Here is a 21931-nt window from a genome sequence, read left to right as displayed (position 1 = left end):
TGTGGCATGAGGCTATAGCATATATGTTTTATATATATTTTTAGAATTAAAGTGTTATTTGTATATATTGACAAATAACACTTTTATCACATATCACAATGTAAGAATAAACATAAAATAAGATGTGGTGCTGGCTGTTGTATAAATATGGTCAGGCACAAACCAGTTCCTCTTTGACCACTTTCTCTTCATCGTCATTGGCAGCTGAAGTTTCTGGTAACACCAAAAAATACTTTTACCATTTCATCTAAATAAATAATTTGAACTTTTAGTAACTTCATTTCTTGTGATTTCTGTTTTTGGGCATCTATTTGTTTTGTATTAATTTTTCTACCATGGTGAATGTAATTTTTTTTAGCTGATAAAGATTGATCTTGCTTTAAAATTAAATTAAAAAAAACAGCCCACAAAGAACAATTCTTACATCAAAATTCCTTAATGCCTACTAACTTACATTTCTATAACCTTTTTTTTTTAATTGGGCCCAGTGAAAAAAAAATCCAACATTTCTCAGAGGAAGAACTGAGGATCCAACTGTTCAGAGGAATTCAGTCATGACAATGTAGTCTCACAAGACGGACTATAGAGGATTACGCCGGATTACAAACAGCACACAAATGAGGAAATCTCGAATTTTGAGAGGAAATGGTGAACTATTGATGTGCTTTTTGCTGGACTAATCGGTCTGAACGTGAAAAACGTGGAGTTTTATAGACTGTCAAAAGTTATAACAGATCAGGGAAGAACAATGTCTGCATTTTATAGTCAGTAGTTCTACATCAGGAGAGCAGTGACATGAGACTAGCTCACCGTTGTTGCACCAGTTGTTATTGGTGTATATGCAAACACCGCCGGCCTCATCTCACATCTTGCATTTAAATCCAGCTTCAGGTAGTCCAGTTTGTTCTGCAGGGAGCGGACATTAGAATGCTGGATGGAAGGAAGCTGCTTTCTCTGAGGATTAGCTTTTAGCTGGATGTAGCCGGTTGTAGCAATTTGAGGATCAAGGTCCAGAGTAGTCCCATCTAACGGACTACAGCTGTTTGATTTGCCTAAATCTAAGATTGCCTGGTGGTCGTATACTATTTTAGGGTAACTACGCTGCAGGTTCACTGAGAAATTATTATTACTGAGTTATCTGCTAACACGAGCCTCTGCAGCCGTCCTCCAAACTTCTATAAGATTTAAGGTCTTCCGCTGTGTATGGGCTTGGTAAAATCCAGGTAGTTGATGATATCAGGATACATAATAGTCCAGATTTTTGCCTCGTAGATCCTGGTTTAGCTTTGCTAGCCACAAGCTCCTCCTTTCCTCTGATAACTTGTGAGATTGTTCTTCCTGATTTGTAATGATTTTTGGCAATCTATAAAATTCCAAATGTGTCTTACTGTTTGACTGATTGGTACAGCCTAAAACACAGCAATTGTGCACCATTTCGTCTCGAAAATCGAGATTTTCTTGTCCACGTGCTGTTTGTAGACCTGCTGCTTTATCTCCAAAATGGCGACTTCCGAGTCGATAACGTGATTGATGACACGCCGTGAAAACCCTCTATACCTGAGTTTTCTTCACTGTGAGTGCTACTAATTCCCAATATTATGACTGACAACCGGGGAGTGCGCAAATCTAGGGTTCGTTATTTTTACTTTAAAAATATCACACTCAAGTGAACTTACCTCAAGCTGCTGACGAACTCTCTTGCCAAGATAAAATAATTGGCCAGACTTGCTGCTCTGTCCTGCTCACGCACTTGTATTATCACCTGGTGATTGTGGTCCGCTGAGTATTTGCTCCTCTTGAAAAACATTACAGGATGAAAGTTCCTACCCAGTGTAATAGTTTAAATCGTTGTGCGATTAGATAGATGAAGGCATGACTATTAATTTTAAAAGCATGAAAATAGTTTATCCTGACCAAAATATGTTAGTTAAGGTTGTAGATGTTTGAGCAAAAAACATATTTTCAAGTTACAATTTCATTTTGTGACTCTGGATGGGGGTGGCCAATCAGATTTTAGCGGTGGCACGTGCCACCCTGTTGGCCCCGCCCTGGAAGGCTCGTATTTTAACCAAGACATTAGTGTGTTCTATCCCGAGGCTATGCCTGTCCATGTGTCGAAGTATCCTTGGGCAAATTGCCTTGGGGCAAGACAATAGGTTAATATGAGCATAATAATAGATTAGTGCCTTGCATGGCATCCATGTCCCATTGGTGGGACATGGGTGAATCATATGCTGATATTGTATAGTGCTTTGGAACTACTTTGGTGCCAAATCTTCAGGGACCTCATGATTAGATTTGATTTTGATTATAGGGACTGCGAATCAATTATGAATCAATGCACCTAGATGCACTTTTTTACAACATTTATTTGTTTCTTTGATAGACCCAATACTATTATTTTTATTTAGCAGACACTTCTATCCAAAGTGAAAAAACAGAACAAGAAGTTAAGGTTAATGGACTTGCTCAACATCCCAGAGTGTTTTGCCCGCCCCAAGTGTCAAAATTCAAATTCACCGCGCGCGGAGAGAGCGCGCGAGCATATGTCTTCTGATATTGTCTCAGGAAAGTGTCATGATAAGTACAATGAAACTGTTTTAGTATTGTATACTGTGTGTGCAGTGTTGGGAGTAACAAGTTATTTTTGTAAATATTACAGTAATATATTCCTTTTTGAAGTAACTAGGTAGTGTAACTCATTACAAAGTGAAAAGTGGTAATATATTACTAGTTACAATTAAAGTAACTCAAGTTACATGTATATTTGATTTGAACGCATATTTGCCTTGTTTTCTCACTGTTTGCAATTATTTGAGGAAAAAAAGATCATTATAATTGAATATAACTTATGGGAAACAAAAAAAGACAGTTATAACTGTATGTACAAGTAATTTATATATCTTATCTGACTTAACATATGGCCACTGACTGTTTATAAAGTCAGAGTAAAGTAAGAATTTTTAAAAAATTTTTTTTTTTTTATTGCTACTTTGTAGAGATTTGATATATCATAAATTGAAGTAAATGTATAAACATATGTTTAGTCCTTTTGAAAGGCTATTTTGATTTATGTCACTAGATGGCAGCACATGGCTGGTTCACATAGCCTACATTTATTACCGCAGAGGTGTCTATTATATTATATATTATAACTGCAGTTAAACAACACATGTAATGTACGAATAATTTGGTAAACATCTTGTAATTGGCTAGTCAAGCAGAATATTTGCAAAAGCTTTAGCCTACATTTCGTAGTGTTGAGAGTCTGTGGATCACTGATTATTCTCAGTGGTCTGCTTTTGGGAAGGTGGAGCTTGTGGGATTTGTTACCACAGTTGGTCTATGCGTTGAAATCAAATTACGCAACGTGCGCTTTTTACGTTTGAATGCGTCGAAATCAAATTAACGATAGTATGACGCGCGTAATTTGTGACATGACGCACGTCTTTTACGTGTCGACGCGTTGAATTGTAGGTTTAAACGTGTGCTTTTTACGTGTAAACGCGATTTTTGGCCCTTTTGGCTTGCCATACAGAAAGGCACCACGCACGCGCAGAAAGGCACCACGCGCTCGCAGAAACGCAAAAAGTGATCTAACTGTGCGCGATTACAGTTTTTATGCGCTTGGGTTTTTGGCACTAAATTGATGGCATAGAAATACTACAACGGAGAAAGACAAGTGGATAAAACGAGGGCAGTGTGCTGACATTGTTCAGCTGAGATTGCGTATGTTTCCGGGAACACGACAAACATGGTAACTCACTTGAAACGACACCACCCGAGTGCGAATATAACTGCGACAAGAAAGAAAACGTCCTTAGTGCAAACGCAGCTGACTTCGGCAATTCAAGCAGCCTCTGCCTTGCAATTCAGATCTGGCCAAAGCTATAACAACTGCCATCAGAGTCTTTATAGCAGGGGATAAAAGCTGTTAAGCTGTGAGGAGCTTTTTTTTTTTTCTTTTTTTTTTTTTTTTACAATAATTTATGTATTTTTTGTTTTAGAATATTATTATTACCAGGCAGCACTTTACAACAGTATATCATTTTTAAAAACTTTATTTTCATACTCTGTATAATGTTAAATACATTGCTGGTTTACTAAATTTTCTAATGAACAAGCAAATTTATGTTTTGCATTTGTAACTGCCAGCAGATCTGCACTTACTGCAGACAATGTGGACAATAGGGGTGGGCGGGAAAAAACCCCCCAATAATTTATGGTATTGTCACAATAACAATAAAAATCACAATAAATAAAAACTATAAATTAACAAAGAAAAAAAAAATCACAAGTTAGTGTAAACAGGTTCCTTACAAACACAAATAAATCTGAATACATTAAAAAAGGCCACAATGACTCAAAGAGTTTATGAGCTGTTATGTATTGTGTATGTGGGTCACTATTAGTGGTATTGCATGCAAATTATTTATTTCCTCACTTACTTTTACTACTGATTGATCTTGTTTATTTCATATTTTATAATGAATTATATATATATATATATATATATATATATATATATATATATATATATATATATATATATATATATATATCTCTGATTTCCTATAATTAATCTAGATCAAGCTTGATGATTTAATCATTCAGTATATTTAGGTGTAGTTCTCAATAGTTACATTAGTCTTATGGGACCAGCTTTGTCTTTTGAACATGTGAAATATAATTTAAAAAAATTTCAAAACGTTTCACAAGTTGGGACAAATAAATACTGGCATTATTATTAATGCAGCTAACATTTCACACAACGTGTGACATGTTTAGTTTTTACCTTCCGCACATGTTACATTTTACCATAAACAAATCGGTGGCTCTCTGTGGCTGACAGTAAGACTTGTTCTTTTTACTTGGTCTATTCCTTATATGGAGTGGTTAGCATTAGCTCTTAGCCCAGTCTGTGTGTCGGTGGGTTAGCTTAGCATAGTTGGCTTTAGTTGAGTTTCCAGTTCATAATCATTGCTACAGGTTAATCTCTGTCCCCGTGTTTGTGGAACTTTGGGTGGATCTGACGGAGGAACTTGAATCGGTTCTCTTTGTTGGGTGGTTGTCTGGTTTTAACCAATTACGAGCATGACATGATGAGCACCTCTCACACACAGACAGCGGTGTGTGCGGGGGACGATGGCAGTGCACACCGTGGAGACTCCGCGGTAGAGCCTCTGTAAACAGCATTCCACTCCAGAGAATACTAAGTTGTTGACAACAAACAGGGGCAGTTTTGGCCCATGGAACAAGGTGTTTTGGTGCATTCTTTGCTAAATTGAGGGACAAATGGCCCATGGCCCTCGCAAATTTCCGACATGGAAATTTATCGTTTATATCGTGGGTTGACATATTCTTACCAGTGAGAATATTTTTGATGATAAATCATAAACGATAAAATATCACACATTCCTAGTGGACAGGTACATTTTTCTGGCCAAAAATATGAAGGTCTAAATCAAGGGCTCCATGCTGTAACTGTGCTGTACTTTTTTGTTTGTTAAAAGCTATTAACAAGCTGTGAGCTTATTTCTATAATATTTAATGTATTTTTTGTTTGAGAATAGTATTACCAGGCAGCACTTTACAAGTATTGTATTTTTTTAACTTCATTTTCGTATTCTGTTTAATGTTAAATACAATGTTGGTTTACTAAAGTTTCGAATAAACAACAAGCAAATTTATGTTTTGCATTTTGTTCCATACTGTACCGAAAATGAACCGACACCATGACCTGAAAACTGAGGTACGTATCGAACCGTGATATTTGTTTATCGTTACACCCCTACCCAATTTTCCTACTTGCTCTCAGAGGAGAAGGACGCTATTTTTCCCTCTCCCTCATTTCCCTGCTTGCTGCTCTTTTGTCTTGTTTAAATCTAACGGGAGCCTCTATCAGCATCCCGATCCTGAATCTAATCATGGAATTGATTATCTGGTCTTTTTTCGCTTTTGGTCAAATCTCTCTACTTGAAGGACGGGCAATGGGAGAGTTCGCAAGTCCTGAGGACGTGGAAGACGTCCACCACCAGATTGGAATTTATGATATCGGGTCTTCTGCTGATTGGATCTGGCATTTTCCTGATCTATCGCAGCGTTGGATTACATTGGCAGCACTATTGGAAGCCGCAGTTAACAATGAAAGGAGCCAAACTCTCCGAACTCTCTCAGATGGATTCCACCGTGGAACTTTAAGAGGATAGTTTGTCTCACAGGAAATGGCCAGACTATTAGATTACATATCGAACTGACCAGGAACAGTAGGGCTGGCAATCATGTTATGGCTAGCCCTTCTCAAAACACCTTCTCTATTCTCATTCGGCACCCCCGGAATGAACAGCCTGTGGTCTGTTTTCTTCTCTCCAAACTCTCCAAGGACGGAATGTTGATAAGACGCTCTGACCTTACCCTCACTTTTCATGTACACCGGCTCTGCCAATGAACTCTCGAGGTCATCTCTATGTGAGAGTCAGCAGCAGAGTCTGAGTAAACAGGCTTATCTCAACGAACACTTTCACTCCTACATCATTACTACATATCCTGTCTTTGTCACCGTCTCCTCTGGCTCCAACCCTCCACTTTCCCAGCGGTTGGCAACCATAAGGGCAGCGCCACACTGTGGCTGACCTGCGAACTACCCATCCTAAAGATCCATTCCCTGTGCTAACGTGCTGTATTGAATTGTATGTTGTGTTTTTGTTGCAATGTTTGCTGAAGGATGTTGCTGATCCTAAACTTCGCCCCTCTCTACAAGGGCCTAGTTTGGTTTTTGCCTTACCTCATCTTCTTACCCATTGTTTCATATTTCTCATCTAAGAAACGGAGCGCTGCTCTTGCTGGCTGCTCCCCAGTACTCCCGTACCTGTCCCCCATGTGATATGTTATTGTCCTTCATGTTTCTTGGTCGGGATGTAACTGAAACTGAATTTCCCCTCGGGGATTAATAAAGTATAATCAATTAATTTATCAATCAATCAACGTGAATATGGAAAAAACCTATTGGCGTCTGTCATGAGCAGCGGGAGGAGGAGCTGGAGCCAGAACCAGTAAGAAAGCATTTGTTGTGTGGTCTCTGCAGCACAGAGCATGTATGAATGCTGCTAGATGATCGGCTCTATAAAAACTTCCTCAGACTGTACATACTTTCCGCTGAAGAGTGACAAAGTTTCACAATCTTTGCGGATATTTCAACCGGGGAACAGTCAGCACACAGCTGTGTGTGTGTGTGCAAAATAACTCGCTCAGTCCCAAGTCAACTCTTCATCGTCTATGTAATGGGCCGCTTGCCAATGCTGGGATTAACACATCCTGCCCCATCATCAAAGACTGAGAACCTGTGGGCGTCGGAGTTGGTTGGACACTACCCCCACCAATGAGTTGCGGGTTGGACGCCACGAATACTACCTGAATGATGCGGCAGCAACTGCAGACTCTGATCACACGTCTGCTGGAACACCTTCACCAAAAAAGACCCTGTTTCACAAGCCACGAAGATACCAAGCCATAAGACTGTTCACATGAAGTCCACCACAGCCTTTGGTGGTAGTGCTATATCACTTTTACCTTGAACTCTAGTGGTGGGGGGGACAACCAGCCAACGAGCTTCTCCTTCGATTGGACAATACTAACCCCTCTGTTTTCTGACTGTACGCTAGATTATTTTGTTTTCATTCATTCTCTGACACGCTTTGAGAAACACTTAAAAGAAGGTGCACTCTAAGCAGACAGACCAGACATATAGTCACACACTTACGTTCATAACTATGAGCTGAAACACAAGACCACCGTAACTCCACACAGAACCCTTCTGTTTGCCACATGAGACCATGTGTGCCCATCATTTATCTTTGCTTTTATTTATTATGTTGCTCATTTATTTAACTGTTTTTGCCTTTATGAGAAAAACAGACAAAAGGGAGGAAAATAATGTTACTAATAATTTTGTTTTTGTTTGCTTTTCTTTCCTTTTATTTTCTTGTTGAGGGGAGGACCCCCACAATGCAAGATATGGTTACATCCGTTCAAGACAGAGCTCTCTGTTGAACTGCCTCAGCTTTTGGAGCTGAAGTTTTTGTTTTTTATTTGGCCATGATTTTTTTTTTTTTTGAGCTCGCACTTTTTTCTTCTTTTCAATACCTTTGTTATTTCTAAACGATTCTTCTTTTACCTTTTTGTTTTTACTCAATTTCAGGAAAATTGAGATGGACATTGAGGACTGCAGCCTCAACCAAGTTCACATTTTGACATTTTTTTTGACCGATACCTCTCCGGGTTTTGCGTGCCGTCCTGCGATAGCACACCATATCCTAAGCCAGTATTTAATGAGCAGGGTAAAACCCCGGTGACAATCCCGCAGCAGACTGGCTCGCAGACCGGGACTGAAGCACGGACCATGATTGACCTCTAAACAATTTGACAAAAGATCAAGGTAAGAAACTGGGTCTTTTGTCTCCACGAGACCTCTTTGTCCATTCATTTGGCTCTGCGCTGATGTATGATCCAGAGGCTGCACTCCATTCTGGTTAGGATGAACAGTGTTAGGATAAACAGTGCCCAGAGTCCTGACGGTCTGTTATTAGGGTTTTGTGTTAATGCTCCCAATCTTTTGTTTTAAAAAGGTAAACGTTGAGCGGTTCTCCAGTTGTTTGGATTTTTTTTTAAGTCTGGAAATATAAGCCGTTGAGAGGGGTTCCTTTAGTTGTTACTATTGCAACAACACATCATCAGTAGGGTAAAACTAATGGTTCAGTCTGTCTGTTTGTATTTGTTTCTAGCCAGTGTGCAAGAGGCTCCCCGTTATTGGAAGGAAATAAATATTTTTTTCTAACAGTTGGGTTGAGCCTTTGTGGTTAATGCCACTTTAGTTGAGCTGTGTGTGTTTAGTACGGACGGGGTTCCAAATCACTGGCCAGTGTGAAGTGCCTGATCAGCACAGAACGGACCGAAGGGAGAATTATGGGCAATAATCAAGTTATTAATAAGTTATAATAAGTTTAACGTCCCCCCAGAGGGGAAGTGGATTTGAGCGCACCTCTTATTAATCAGATGAAGAAAAAATATTTTGATGAATGTTGTGAAAAGTTACCTATTTGGGTTGAATGCCAGTGAAAAGCAATTGATCAACGCTAAAAGGTTGCCAAGCATAGGGGCCAATAAGAGCTCATTGACCCCGAGAGAGGAGGTGGACTGGCTATTGCCACTGGTGGGTTAGATGAGGCCTGTACTCTACTTAGACACTGCGCAACAAAACCTTGTGAATGCATGAACGTAAAAATTGAGGCATGAACTTGTGCGGTGCATGAATGGCTGAATGATGACACGTTACGTATGCCTGAGAGAACCGCGTTGTGAGTGCGAATGTGCCAGTGGACGTGTCATTGAGTGATTGATCGATGAATGGCTGTTTGACTGCACATGTTCCTCTGTTTCACATTCCTTTCCTCCTGGGTTTCGAGGCACTAGATCTTCTCCCTGTTTTTGCCAATTATGTAGTGGGGTGTTCAGATTTCACTGCTGCTTGTTAATGGAATTATGATTTTTGGCTTTGGGCCTTCTAAAATGTTTACCAGGTTTTAAAGGTTATTTTTCTGGGTGTTTAAAAGCACCAAATGACGTTTTATTTATATATATATATATATATATATATATATATATATATATATATATATATATATATATAATACCACTGGAATGACTTGCTTTGACCTTGACTGACCTTACTGTTCATGTTCAGTGTCCATGTTTTTTGTTGTCGTATGTGTATACTTGTTGTGTACGCTTGTCTATGTCTTCGTCTCCATTGTTACTATTGTGTTTTTTTCCAATATAGAGGACGCTGGCGGTATATGCGAAGGAGACCAATCAAATCCAACAAAAGAAAAGGGATATTTTAAATGATTCATTTAAGTCTTAATGTTTCCTCTCTTTCTGTTTCTGAGAGTTTCCGAACAGAAAATGCCACCACCTTTTCGACTCCGATCCTGCCTCCTACAGCCGTCATGCCTGGTCACTGCTTCTTTTGATAAAGGATGAGAAATAAAGGGAAGTATTGTCCTTAAACTTTAATAGAGAAGCAAAGGGGAATCAGATTGAAATAGACACGTGACAATATGACATATTGTGGATGTTTTAACATAATATCTATTCCAGAGGCTTCCAATCCAACATCGAAAGTGGGGACAAACCTTCAAATTTCCAAAGGGAGCACACAGTTGACCCTGGCTTTGACCTTTATGGCTGAGGAGGTCGAGGAGGCTGGAGGGCACAAAAGCAGGCGGGCACAAGAGAGAGGAAAACAGAGACACATCCAAAATGATCAGATAAGTGATTTTCCAATGATATTTATCATATAGTTTTAAGAATACAAATGTATTACTTATTTACTTAACTTTAAACTATCTCATTTAGATAGATAAAAATAAGGGCGACCGTGGTTCAGGTGGTAGTGGGTCGTCTTCTGATCGAGAGGTTGGGGGTTCGATCCCAGTACCTGACTATGTGTCGAAGTGTCCTTGGGCACTGAACCCTAAGTGGCTCCCAGTGGTCGACTAGCGCCTTGCATGGCAGTCCTGTCCCACTGGTGTGTGAATGCGAGCGTGAATGGGTGAATGAGCTGATATGTAAAGCGCTTTGAGACTGCTTCAGTGTGGTGATAAAGCGCTATATAAAATCAAGTCCAAGTCCATTTACCATTCATTTATATCGATCAATTATTAAGTAAATTCCGAGCATTTAAGGAAGCTCTCCAAACCGTGCTATGGCTCATCACTCCTACGAATGGGATAAATGCAGAGAGCAAAAGACAATATGATTGTTCGACTCAACTTAACTTTAATTCTGTCTAACCTTAAAAGGGCCAATAATCTTGCTTAACTCTGGTTCAGAATAGGAGACACTTTTGCCACCAATTTAGATTCAAAATTAAGTAAATTACATCTCAAATAACAATTATGGGGGAAAATAATGAAATAAATGAACTGACAAATTCAGCTTTGTAAAATAATTAGGTTATGTTATTAGGTGTGGAGTGTTAACATTATTCAGAATAAATAAAGGACAGAATAAGATTTCTCCTTCATAAATAAGAGATACCAAAGAAAAACAAAACAAAAATTTAAATAAATAAATAACATTATTTATATATTTGGTGAAACTTGTTTGGCTTTTTCACATCTCCATGTCTCCCAATTGTATGCATTCATCTTGGCAAAACATGTAGTCACGCTCCACACTTCTCCGTCTGACAAAGCAGGAACGTGTCATCAAATTGGAGCGAGGTGTTTGTGCTCGCCCTGCAGTAAGAAAGGAGCAAATCACCCTCTAACGATTGGGGGAATCATTGAAAAAAACACTGGGCATGTGTATGAAGCTCAAATAGCACTTCTATGATGTTTAAAACACAGAAAAGTCGATTTAGCTTAACATGGGCCCTTTAAATTGAACTGTTCTCGAAAAACATCATGTAATAGACTAGTCACAAGTGGATAATAAAGAAACATCAGTGTAGTCAACAAGGATAATAGTCAGATAGCAACATCTCTAATCTCGATCTGCTTATTAATGAGCAGTTACATATAGTTTACCATATGATTAGTGCCAGGCTACTGTCTATTTGCATACATACAAAGTCCTCCATGACGTAAATTCTCTGGTCTTTGGAGAGAGCAGACGTGTTTTCGTTTGCTCCGATAACACGACCTTGGCTACAGCTGGCTACAGCTGAACAGCCTGAACAGCCTGAAAAACTGGGCCCAAGACTGAAGGAAAATGGTGAAAAAACCGCAGGGAGGCCCTTCAGAACCCAATTCGGGTTTGGAAGAGGTCAAGGAGATGATACGCGAGGGTCTACAAAACCTATCTGCCGAGATAAAGTCGTTGGAAAAGACGCTGGAAAACTCACTGGAAAGACTACAAAGCGAAACAAAGGTACTGAAAGAAAAGAATGAAAGAAATGCTGAAGAGATAAAATTGTTGAACGCGAGGGTTGAACAGCTGGAACAAAAGGAAAGAGAGAAAGATGTCATCATCACAGGCCTAAAGATAAAACCCAGGAGTGACGAAGAAACAAAATCGATTGAACAACAGGTCATTGACTTCCTGAAGTCGAAGGACATTGTCCTGAACCCTGACAACATCAACTCCTGCCATCTCCTGCCAAAGAGAAATGATACCAGAGCTGTAAAAATAACCTTCACGAATATAAAATTCAAAGGAGAAATACTCAAGCAAAGAAATAAACTCAAGGGAACGAAGGTGTACATCAACGAAAACCTGACGAAACAAAATGCAAGCATTGCATGGAAGGCACGCCAAATAAAAAAAGAAGGAAAGATTGTGAAGACTTGGTCAAAAAACTGCAGGATTTACATCCTGGAAGAAGAGGACGGAAAACCAGTTCTCATCAAAACGATGGACAACTTGGGAAAATACGAAGGATCCACCTAAACAACAACACTACTGATGGTAATCATGGATATGGACCCAGATCTATATAAACACTGGAAACAAAACTCAGACTGTGATTATTTTACGGAGACCGATTTAAATGTGAAACCAAGAGTAAAAAAGGTCTGTCATTTACTCATTTCAATTGCTAGGTGGTGGGGTGATTAAGGATTACATTAAATTTAAATTCAAAGTGTTTATTATCATATGTGCAGTTAGAAACACGTTTTTTTTTTTTTTTATACAATGAAATTACTGCCTTGCTTATGAGCTGGGATATAATAATGTGTTTATACAAGTTAAATCTAACAGTGGAAAATACAACACTGCCAATAAAACTAACAACAGCAGTTAGAAACACGCTTATGAACTAAGATATATTACATTAAAATACTGCCTTGCTTGTGAACTGGGATCCCATCATCAGACAGTGGAGGATACAACACTGCCAATGGAACTAACAACAGCTGGATTACCCTTGATGTAGAGACAAAACAAGGTGACATTGTGGATGAAAAGGGAAAAACCTTCCAAACACCTTCGAAAGAGGAACTATTCTTGAACTGGAGGAATGCTAACAACGTCTGGCAGGGAACAAGGCCAACACAAACAAAGATAGAGAGGACAACACTGACTACAGATGGACGTTCAGAAGAAATCAAGAATGTTTGACCAGAGAGACATGTAAACCCATGTAAATTTGCGATGGTAAAACAGGGGACGGGACCCGGATAAGCAAACTGCTTCTCTCGTCTCCTTTTTCGGCATGTACAAAAAAAGAAAAAAAAAAAAAAGTGAATGTAACCATGTCGGAAATAAACTGAATAAATAAAAAAAATAAATAAATAAATGTAGTAACATGGTTTGTTGAATAGACGAGTAGATTTCACACATTACATTTAAAACAGATGATTAAGGCTGCAACAATGAATCAATAAAATTGACAAGTCAACTATTAAAAGCGTTGGCAACAAATTTCATTATCAATTTCTTGCGTTGTGCGATTTATGTCACTGACCGCAATGCAGAGCTGTTTGCTACACCTGCAGAGATTTGTGTGTGCACACACCACGAGTGTTTGTGTGCACGTGTCAAAGAGCAACCGTAGCAGTGGAGGCACTCAATTAGGAAACCAGGCTCCAGGTTTTGATGCATCAGTTTTGTCTTTTTATTTTTTATTTTGCACCACCAGCACAGTTCACTTCAATCTCCACTGAACAGAATAAAGGTCCCTATATACAGGTGCACCACTATAATTAACATTTCATTTCTATATTAAAAGTACAACATAAACATTTACACAAACAATTCTGAACAGACACCATCAATAACCCTGTATTGATATCATGAATCTTATTTACATTCCCTGAATGATTAAACTACATATTTACATTAATTTACAAGCATCAAGTTCCCCTGTTCCTAGTCTCTACTTGGTCTCTCCCACCTGGAACTATAAAAAGCTGTCCAAAGCCCAATGCACAGGTAAGCTTTGTTAAAGATCACATCTCAATCACACCCATCACACAAAACATATTTAATTGTTTTATCTTTCATGTCACTGCTAAGTTATTTATCAATTAAACTGAAATGTATTTTTTTATGTGCTTCACCATCTGTCTTCCTGATTAAATGATGAATTCATTTAACCAATACAACAAAATGTGTTTTCTTAATTTAATTAAGCACTGCCAGTTTGTTACTACAATCTTATGCAGGGTTTAAATGTGCTTTATAGATACATTTAAAGAAAAAAAATCTCAATCGATTCATTTGTTGATCGATTAATCGATTAATAATGCAGCTCTACATATGATTATTCTGAGTATGTGTTATTACTGTGAAGTGTAATGTCACCATCAGCACCTATAGAGGATGTACTTACAATAGTTATCTCTATTCTTTTCAATGACGACTGCATTCCTACACTTAAAAAATCAAATTTAATGTGGAAGTAATCCAAGTAATCAGATTACAGTACTTAGATTGAGTAATTTAAGGGATTACGTTACAAATTACATTTTTGGGCATGGAATCTGTAAACTGTAACTATGGGGCCAGGCTGCTGTTACTGGTGCTTATCACTTATCTGCTCCAGGAGCAACACTCATTTTTTAAAATTTTCCTACTTGTGGCAGGTCGGCACAGATTTTTTTCAATTTATTTTTCCACTCACAGTGGGGGGCTGTGGTTTTAACAAGAAAACAGTGATCATTTTCTTGGTGATTAGAAGTAACATTTTTAGTAGTTTGAAATTTGACCTAACATTTCGAGAAAAAAATATATTTAACAAAAGATGGCTCCAAAGAACATTAAATCCGCATTGTATGTCCTTCCAGTAACTTGATATTCCAAAAACATGAGTATGATCTCCTACCAAGCCACACCCCCTCCAACACTGATCTAAAGTCTTATGTGATTTTGATATGATAGAGTCCTAAATGTTGGACTATTAAGTGTTTTATATCGCTCCCGCATTGTCTGTTCCCATTTTTCAATTTTAATTCTATGGGACATGCACATAATAAATGTGTTTGTAGTTTGTTTTTTTTTTTCATTTTTATATATTTTTTCATTTGGCATATTTTTCTGTAATGTATGTTTTTTGGAGTCCTTATGTGTATTTTTCTGTTGTTTTTTTTGTGCATTTTTGTATAATTATTGTTTTTGCTGTCATTGTAGTGTGATTCTGGATTCATTTTGTGTACTTTTCTATGTTTTTTGGTGTAGTTTTGTGCATTTCTGTTGTCATTTTGTGTATTTTTTGTATTAATATTTAGTTTTGTGTATTTTGAGTCATTTTCATATTTTTATTGTCCTTTGATGTATTTTTCTGTAATGTATGTTTTTTGGAGTCATTTTGTGTGTTTTTGGAGCCTTTTTGTATATTTCTGTTGTCGTTTTGTGTACTTTTTGCATAAATATAGTTTCGTTTTTTGTTTTATTTTATTCATTTTTTATTATAAATGCCTTATGTGTGGTGAGGACATGGTTTGAGATGTGTGTCAGTGTGAGTGTGTGTGAAACTCGATACCTGTCCTGCTGGTTGGGACTCTCTTCATCTCCTCTGTGTGTAGAGAAAAAAAAAAACGACCCAGGGAAACTATTTGAAACTTCCGGGAAGTCTTCCTTTGTCGCAACTCTCTCTCTAAACGGCTCTGTGTGTATTCAGCATGTACATCCAAGGTGCGCATTTGGTTATATAGCACATGGTGAAAATATCAGCATTTTTAAGGCCGTAACCACTGAGAAATGTGCATTTTTTGCCGTTAGCTTTCAACACAGCCCGTCAGTAACTTATAGAGGTTGGGAGTGTCCCCGGTGGATGGAAAGTTCTTTACAGCCAATCAGGGCTTGGTGGATTGAGAAAAGTGCTTCCGAGGGCTACAGGGAGTGTGTATCCCATAGTGAGACAACTCACTCATATTACTCATAGAACCGAGGTTATATACATAACCTAAAGGTCTCATCTGTCCAGTCTAAACCGCGAACGGTCATAATCACATAATCACCTCACACTGAGGTCAAAAGCTGAATAGCTTTCACTTCTGGGTGAACATGAATGTGCCTTCCAGGCAAAATGAAATTAAAATAAACATTTTGAAATGACCAAATTATTACAAAATAACGGATGCATACACTCGGGGTATTTGGAAGCCATTGGCAAAGTTTCAGGTCGAACAGATACTGCGTCAGGGAGATATTCACTTCACAAACACACACACATGCACGCACGCAGACCTTTCCTGCATTATAGTATAGATTATATTCATTTCTAATTCCCATTTTGCCTTAATAGCTTGTGTCTTCTCTTTATCTTCATCTTGAAGTATTTTATAAATGTGAGAAACATATCTAGTTTTAATTGGTCCTTTCATTACTAATATAAACAATTGTTCAATGTTTGAGAGTGATATTTTTATTTTGTGTTGATATTTATGTAAAGTTGTTGGAAAGGTAACAGATTGTCACCCAAGTCAAATCAGTCTTTGAACAACATTTCTGGACACCGTGTGACTCACTACTTCTTTATTTACAACTGTGGGACACTCTTTTTGAGGTTTCCGGAACTTTTACCAGCTATGTCCTCCACTAAACACAAAAAGGGGGTCCCTTCTACGAGCCCTATTTAGGGAAACTACAGATCTGTCATCAATGTTCAGTTCATATTTTTCATTCCAACAGAGGACTGTTAAGATTATATGTTAATCAAAACAGTCTTTTGCTCTTTACCAGACCTATTTACAAACCATCTAATCCTGGGAAGAGACTTTAACTGTTGTCTTGACTTGAAATTAGGCCGGTCTTTTACTAGAGACACATCTCTCTCGAGCTCAGCTAAAATTATTCAATGTTTTATTAAATAATTCTCACTATTAAAGGGGACATATCATGCTAAATCCACTTTTTTAGCCCTTAAATGCATTTTGTTTTATATTTAGAGCATTTAGAAGTACAGAAAAGTTCAAATTAGTCTCTTCAGGTGCTCTGTTGATATCTTTATATTCTGTTTTGGTCATATTTTTCAATCTGTTTCGTTTTTCTATTCTCTATTAGGTTTTTTGAACAATGACGTCACAGTATTTGCAGCGGAACTGCCAAATTAGGACATCGACTCCAGGCCCAACACTTCGAGCAATCCGCCATTTTTATTTCTCTATTTTATTTTGTAGTCCAAGCTCAAGGATGCCGAAGTTACGATCAAAATGTTCGGTTGTTGGATGTAGTAACCCACACACTTCATTACACCGTCTCCCAGCATCAGAACCTTTTCGAAGTGCCTGGTTGAGTTTAATTTTTTACGGAAATGTACCCACATCTGTGGGTAAGGTCATTTTTGTGTGCGCGAAGCACTTCAAGGATGACTGCTTCAGCAACCTCCGCCAATATAAAGAAGGATTTGCCGAAAGACTTCATCTGATTGAGGGGTGAATTCCTTCTATCTTTGGAGACGACGAACAGAGCACTTCGGTAAGCTGTAAATAACGCTAAAAAGTGTGATGATAAGACGTCCCTGTCATTGTTTTGTTAGCATTAGCAGTTGCACCGTCTTCATATGTTAGCGCTGTGTGCTCGTTTTAGATCCTTGATGATATGGCCTACGTGATTTAATTTAAGTCTAAAGTTTTCATTCGTCATTTCATTTTGCCGTTTTTGTCTCAGAAAAGACTATTAAAATGCATTTTGTGACATTAACTTGGCGCTAGCGTTAGCTCGGCGCTTGTGTTAGCTCACTTGTTAACATCCATATGAAGACGTTGTTCTGCAGGTTCATCATCTTCATTTTCATCTCGCTCCGCCAGGTCCGACTCTGGCTCAAACATGTAAGGCTGGATGGAAAAGTCTTCCGTTGTTGACATTTTGTAAATAACGTGTGAATAAAAAGTTTCTGCGTCGCTATATAATCATATCTCTTCTATCAAACTACAAAAATGGCCGAACAGGGTGGAGTTGAACCTCTGCAACCTGGAGAGGGGGCGGGGTATGAAGTGTCTCATTTGCATTTAAAGAGACAGCACCAAAATTAGTTGCTCTCAGAAGCAGATCAGAAAAGGGGTAGAAAAGGGGCCTGTGGAGCTATAATAATGAGGAATTCAGACCCAAGCATTGCAGTTCCACTTTATATAGACCACAACTGTATGATTTATATGTAAAAAGGAAGGATTTAAAGGCATGATATGTCCCCTTTAAACCCTTGGCAATTCCATAACCCATCAGGAAGAGCACTGTCTATTTTTCTCTGAGGTCCACCACACATACACAAATAGATTATTTCTTGATTGATAAGGAACTTTCTTCTTCTTCTTCTTCTTCTTCTTCTTCTTCTTCTTCTTCTTCTTCTTCTTCTTCTTCTTCTTCTTCTTCTTCTTCTTCTTCTTCTTCTTCTTCTTCTTCTTCTTCTTGACGAGACAGTAGTGGAACACGTGTGTTTTTTCTCGGATCAGCCTTTCTCAGAACATGGTAGGTAAAGAGTTTTGTTTATGTTAAATTATTGATAAAATTATTAATCCTCAATGTTCGCAGTGTTCAGACAAGAGGGGTCCAGCTGCAGTCTATTACTATTATATATATATATGGATTTCTGTTTTAAAAAATATTATGTATGTGCATGTTTTCAACAGCTATTTTTGGAAAAACGAGTCGTGATTTAATGACAGTGGAAAAAGGTGGGTCCCAGGGTGAGACCAGATGAGAACCCATGTTCTAAATCAACCTCTATCTGCAGACCTCACACACTTAGACCTCACATATTTAGTAAGCAGCTAATACTTTACATGCTCTGTACCTGCAATGCCAACAAAATTAAGTTGTCATAATTTTTATCCAGAAAAACATAAATTTCAATCTTTGAAACTACATGAGGAAAGTAAGCATTAAGAGTGAAGTTCCTAAAAGCACATTACTGGCCTTTCTTTACAGCATGCCTGTTGGGTATTTTAATATGAAGCACAATTAATTTTTATATTATACGTTTTTATTTAATATGATTTAATCTTGCACTAAAGTCTAAAGTGAATATTATTTTAATTTATTGCTTGATTGATCAAGCTACATCACAGAAGTGTTCTGTTTAGGGTTGAATGTTAAAATAAGGTGAATAAAATAAATAAGGGACATCTTGGATCTGTTTTTTTGCTCTTCTTTATCTTTTTAATGTATTATAGAAGTATCGGATTGGGACTCGGACTAGGATTCGGACTCGAGGGCAAAAAAACCTGATCGGGACATCCCTAATTAAGACCATGGCCACCAAGGCATTGACCCAACCAACGACCTGGTAAGACAACGCTGTTACTGGCCAGGGATGTCAGCAGACTTCAAAAAGTGGGTCCAAGAATGCGAGTGGTGCCCAGTCGCTAAAGACTCAGAGCCACACAGCTTCATGGCTCATCTGCTTACTTCAGAGCCCAAATAAATATTGGCCATTGATTTCGCACTGCTGGAGCCCTCCAGTAGTGATCTTGAAAATGTCCTTATAATGACTGATGTTTTTAGTAAATACACTCGGGACCAATGGGCCTCTACTGTGCTTCTGGCAAAGTGGTTCCACTCAGACCAGGGTAGGAGCTTTGAAAGTGCCTTACTACACCAGCTCTGTTGTTTGTACCAGGTTGCAAAGTCTCGCACAACCCCCTACCATCCCGCCGGTAGTGGGCAGTGCGAGCGGTTCAATAGAACTCTTCACAACCTTCTACGCACTCTTCCAGTTTCTAGAAAACGGGATTGAGTCTCCTGTTTGCCTCAGGTATCATTTTCATATAATACCACACAGCATCAAGGGACAGGAGTGTCACCGTTCCATCTAAAGTTTATTGAGCACCAATCCAGGCTTCAGGTGGCTTTCAAGTATTCTCAGGAATGTTTGTTGGCCACGGCTGGCCGCCAGAAAGGGATTCACGTCCAGGCAGGCCAGTTGGTTGGCCAGATCACAGCGCTCGAGGTCATCACAAAAGTCCATCAGGTGTTAAAAGCCCCAGGAAATCAAGGTACTCACATTTGATGGACGGTTTGGCTTCTCTCTGCATTAAAAAGTGGAGAGCTCAGTCTTGTCGCATTACTTTGTCCTCAGTGTCGCTAACTCTCTGCCTTGTTTCAGCCATTTGTTAGTCAAGTTGAGTTGTGTGTTCAGCCACTTCTTTCATGGTTTTTTCCATCCTGTTTGGTCTCTTTAGAAACTACTATAATTTGCGTCTTTTAGCATGATGTCACCAGAAGTCTCTATTGTGCTTTTAAAATATCACGTAATTCATTAAAATATCTTTCTCCAGTATGTTGTGAACCTTACATTTTCAATCACTGTTTATTTAAATGGTATGTATTTTTTACTACAGTATGTCTGAATGATAAGGCATCAATTTTTTTCCCACCCCAAATAAAAGCCTATCCTATCACAACTGGTCCCTTGCTAGAGTGGCACTTTCTGCCAAATAATACATTTAATTTGTTAAATTCAAATTTGTCAGATTCTGATCTGGAAAAACTAGTGCGGCACTACAGCTTTAGGAGCTGGTTTTGGCTAACATGTGTTGAGACTGGAAATCTAAAAAAATGCCTTGATTATTATGGGTAGGTCTTCAAACACAGTTAAGAGACTTCAGATCTATACTATAAAATCTCCAAAGAATAATCTATGTTATGCTAACTTGTACCTACTGTATTTATCATATACCTATACCTCTCTTTTTTGCAAATCTCTTAAACCAACCTACTTGCCACAGATTGGAGAGTCCATAAGTGCTTACACTTATATTTTTTACAACAAATGGTACCAAATTGAAATACTTTAATGAAATTGTCAAGAGTTGGACACAAATCAATTGAGACAACTTCATACCAAATAAATTTGTTTTCAGCAGAAAATAGTTGTCAAGGGGTTATTTACTCTAATTCTTCAAAAAAGACCACGTTCTATTTTCCTTAATAGTTTGAATTTGGGAAAAAAACAAGCGAATCACAAGGTTATGTATTAGTTGTTAATACATTGGCATCACTGAAATGCTGTGTTTAACTCATGGGATGGATACCTGTCAAATATCCCGTTTTGGCCAGGAAACTCCCGTATTTTACCCCTCTTTCCAGCCATCCCGTATTAGTATTTTCCCTTAAATATCTCGTATTTTAATAATAATTAAAAGATGCCTTACTAAACTGAATGCAGTCACTAGCCTCGCAAGAGCTGCCACCTGAAATGGCCTGAGTGGCAGTTCTTGCTAGATTAGTGTCGACAGCGGCAAACAAACCCGGAAATAACTCAGAAGAGAGATGAATGGATGAAGACGTTTCAGCGAAAAAAACAAAGCACTCATTGGAAAATGAGACAGAGAGTTTACCTTCCTAAAGACCAGCAGGATGGGACACAGTTACACGTTCTGTAAGATTAGTAACTGAGATTTTAGCGTCTCCCACGGAGCAAGGAACGACGTAAGTCAGCATAAATATACACTCCTTCCAAATAGTGTTAAAGGATGTAAAGTCTGCAAAAAATGTATCTATGTCGTTAGTGAATACATGACATGAGTGAGCATGAGAAATTAAAAGAAAATATGTAATGAAATAAAATGTAAATGTCTAATTAAAGACAAGCAATGTGAAATTAACGTTAAATATGCAACGTGTTGACTTGTATATGAACTGTAAGTATATTAAATAAACAACTGCTTCATATACCCATTTATATTTTTTTATTTAGGCTGTAATATAATTTAGGAATTAGGGCTGTATCGTTGTATCGAGTTTTCTATTTTGCCAATATAGATAACAGTCACTGCTTTTACTTCTCAGAACAGAATATAAAGCTCAGTTAGATGGATTTCTGAGTGCTACCTAACCCAGACCATCCCCATAACAAGCCACACTACAGAACTCACTCTTATGTGCTGTCCCTTACAGGAGAAAAAGCCAAAAGTGGCACAAATTGTGCAGCAGTTTGTTAATAAACTGCTGCACAATAAAATGCTGACTATTATCTGACCAATTCGTT

The 21931-nt window shown here is 38.2% G+C and overlaps 1 protein-coding gene across 11 annotated transcripts in view; it reads right to left on the bottom strand.

Moving 5' to 3' along the window:
- stk32c (serine/threonine kinase 32C) overlaps nucleotides 1–21931 on the bottom strand; it is a 250272-nt gene that overhangs the window by 82170 nt on the left and 146171 nt on the right. The gene's annotated exons all lie outside the window — the stretch shown is intronic.

The sequence above is a fragment of the Gouania willdenowi genome, chromosome 15 (assembly GCF_900634775.1).
Source record: "Gouania willdenowi chromosome 15, fGouWil2.1, whole genome shotgun sequence".
In the NCBI taxonomy this organism is placed as follows: Eukaryota; Metazoa; Chordata; class Actinopteri; order Blenniiformes; family Gobiesocidae; genus Gouania; species Gouania willdenowi.
Note: the sequence above shows the minus strand (reverse complement) of the source record. Positions and strands in the feature narration are given on the sequence as shown.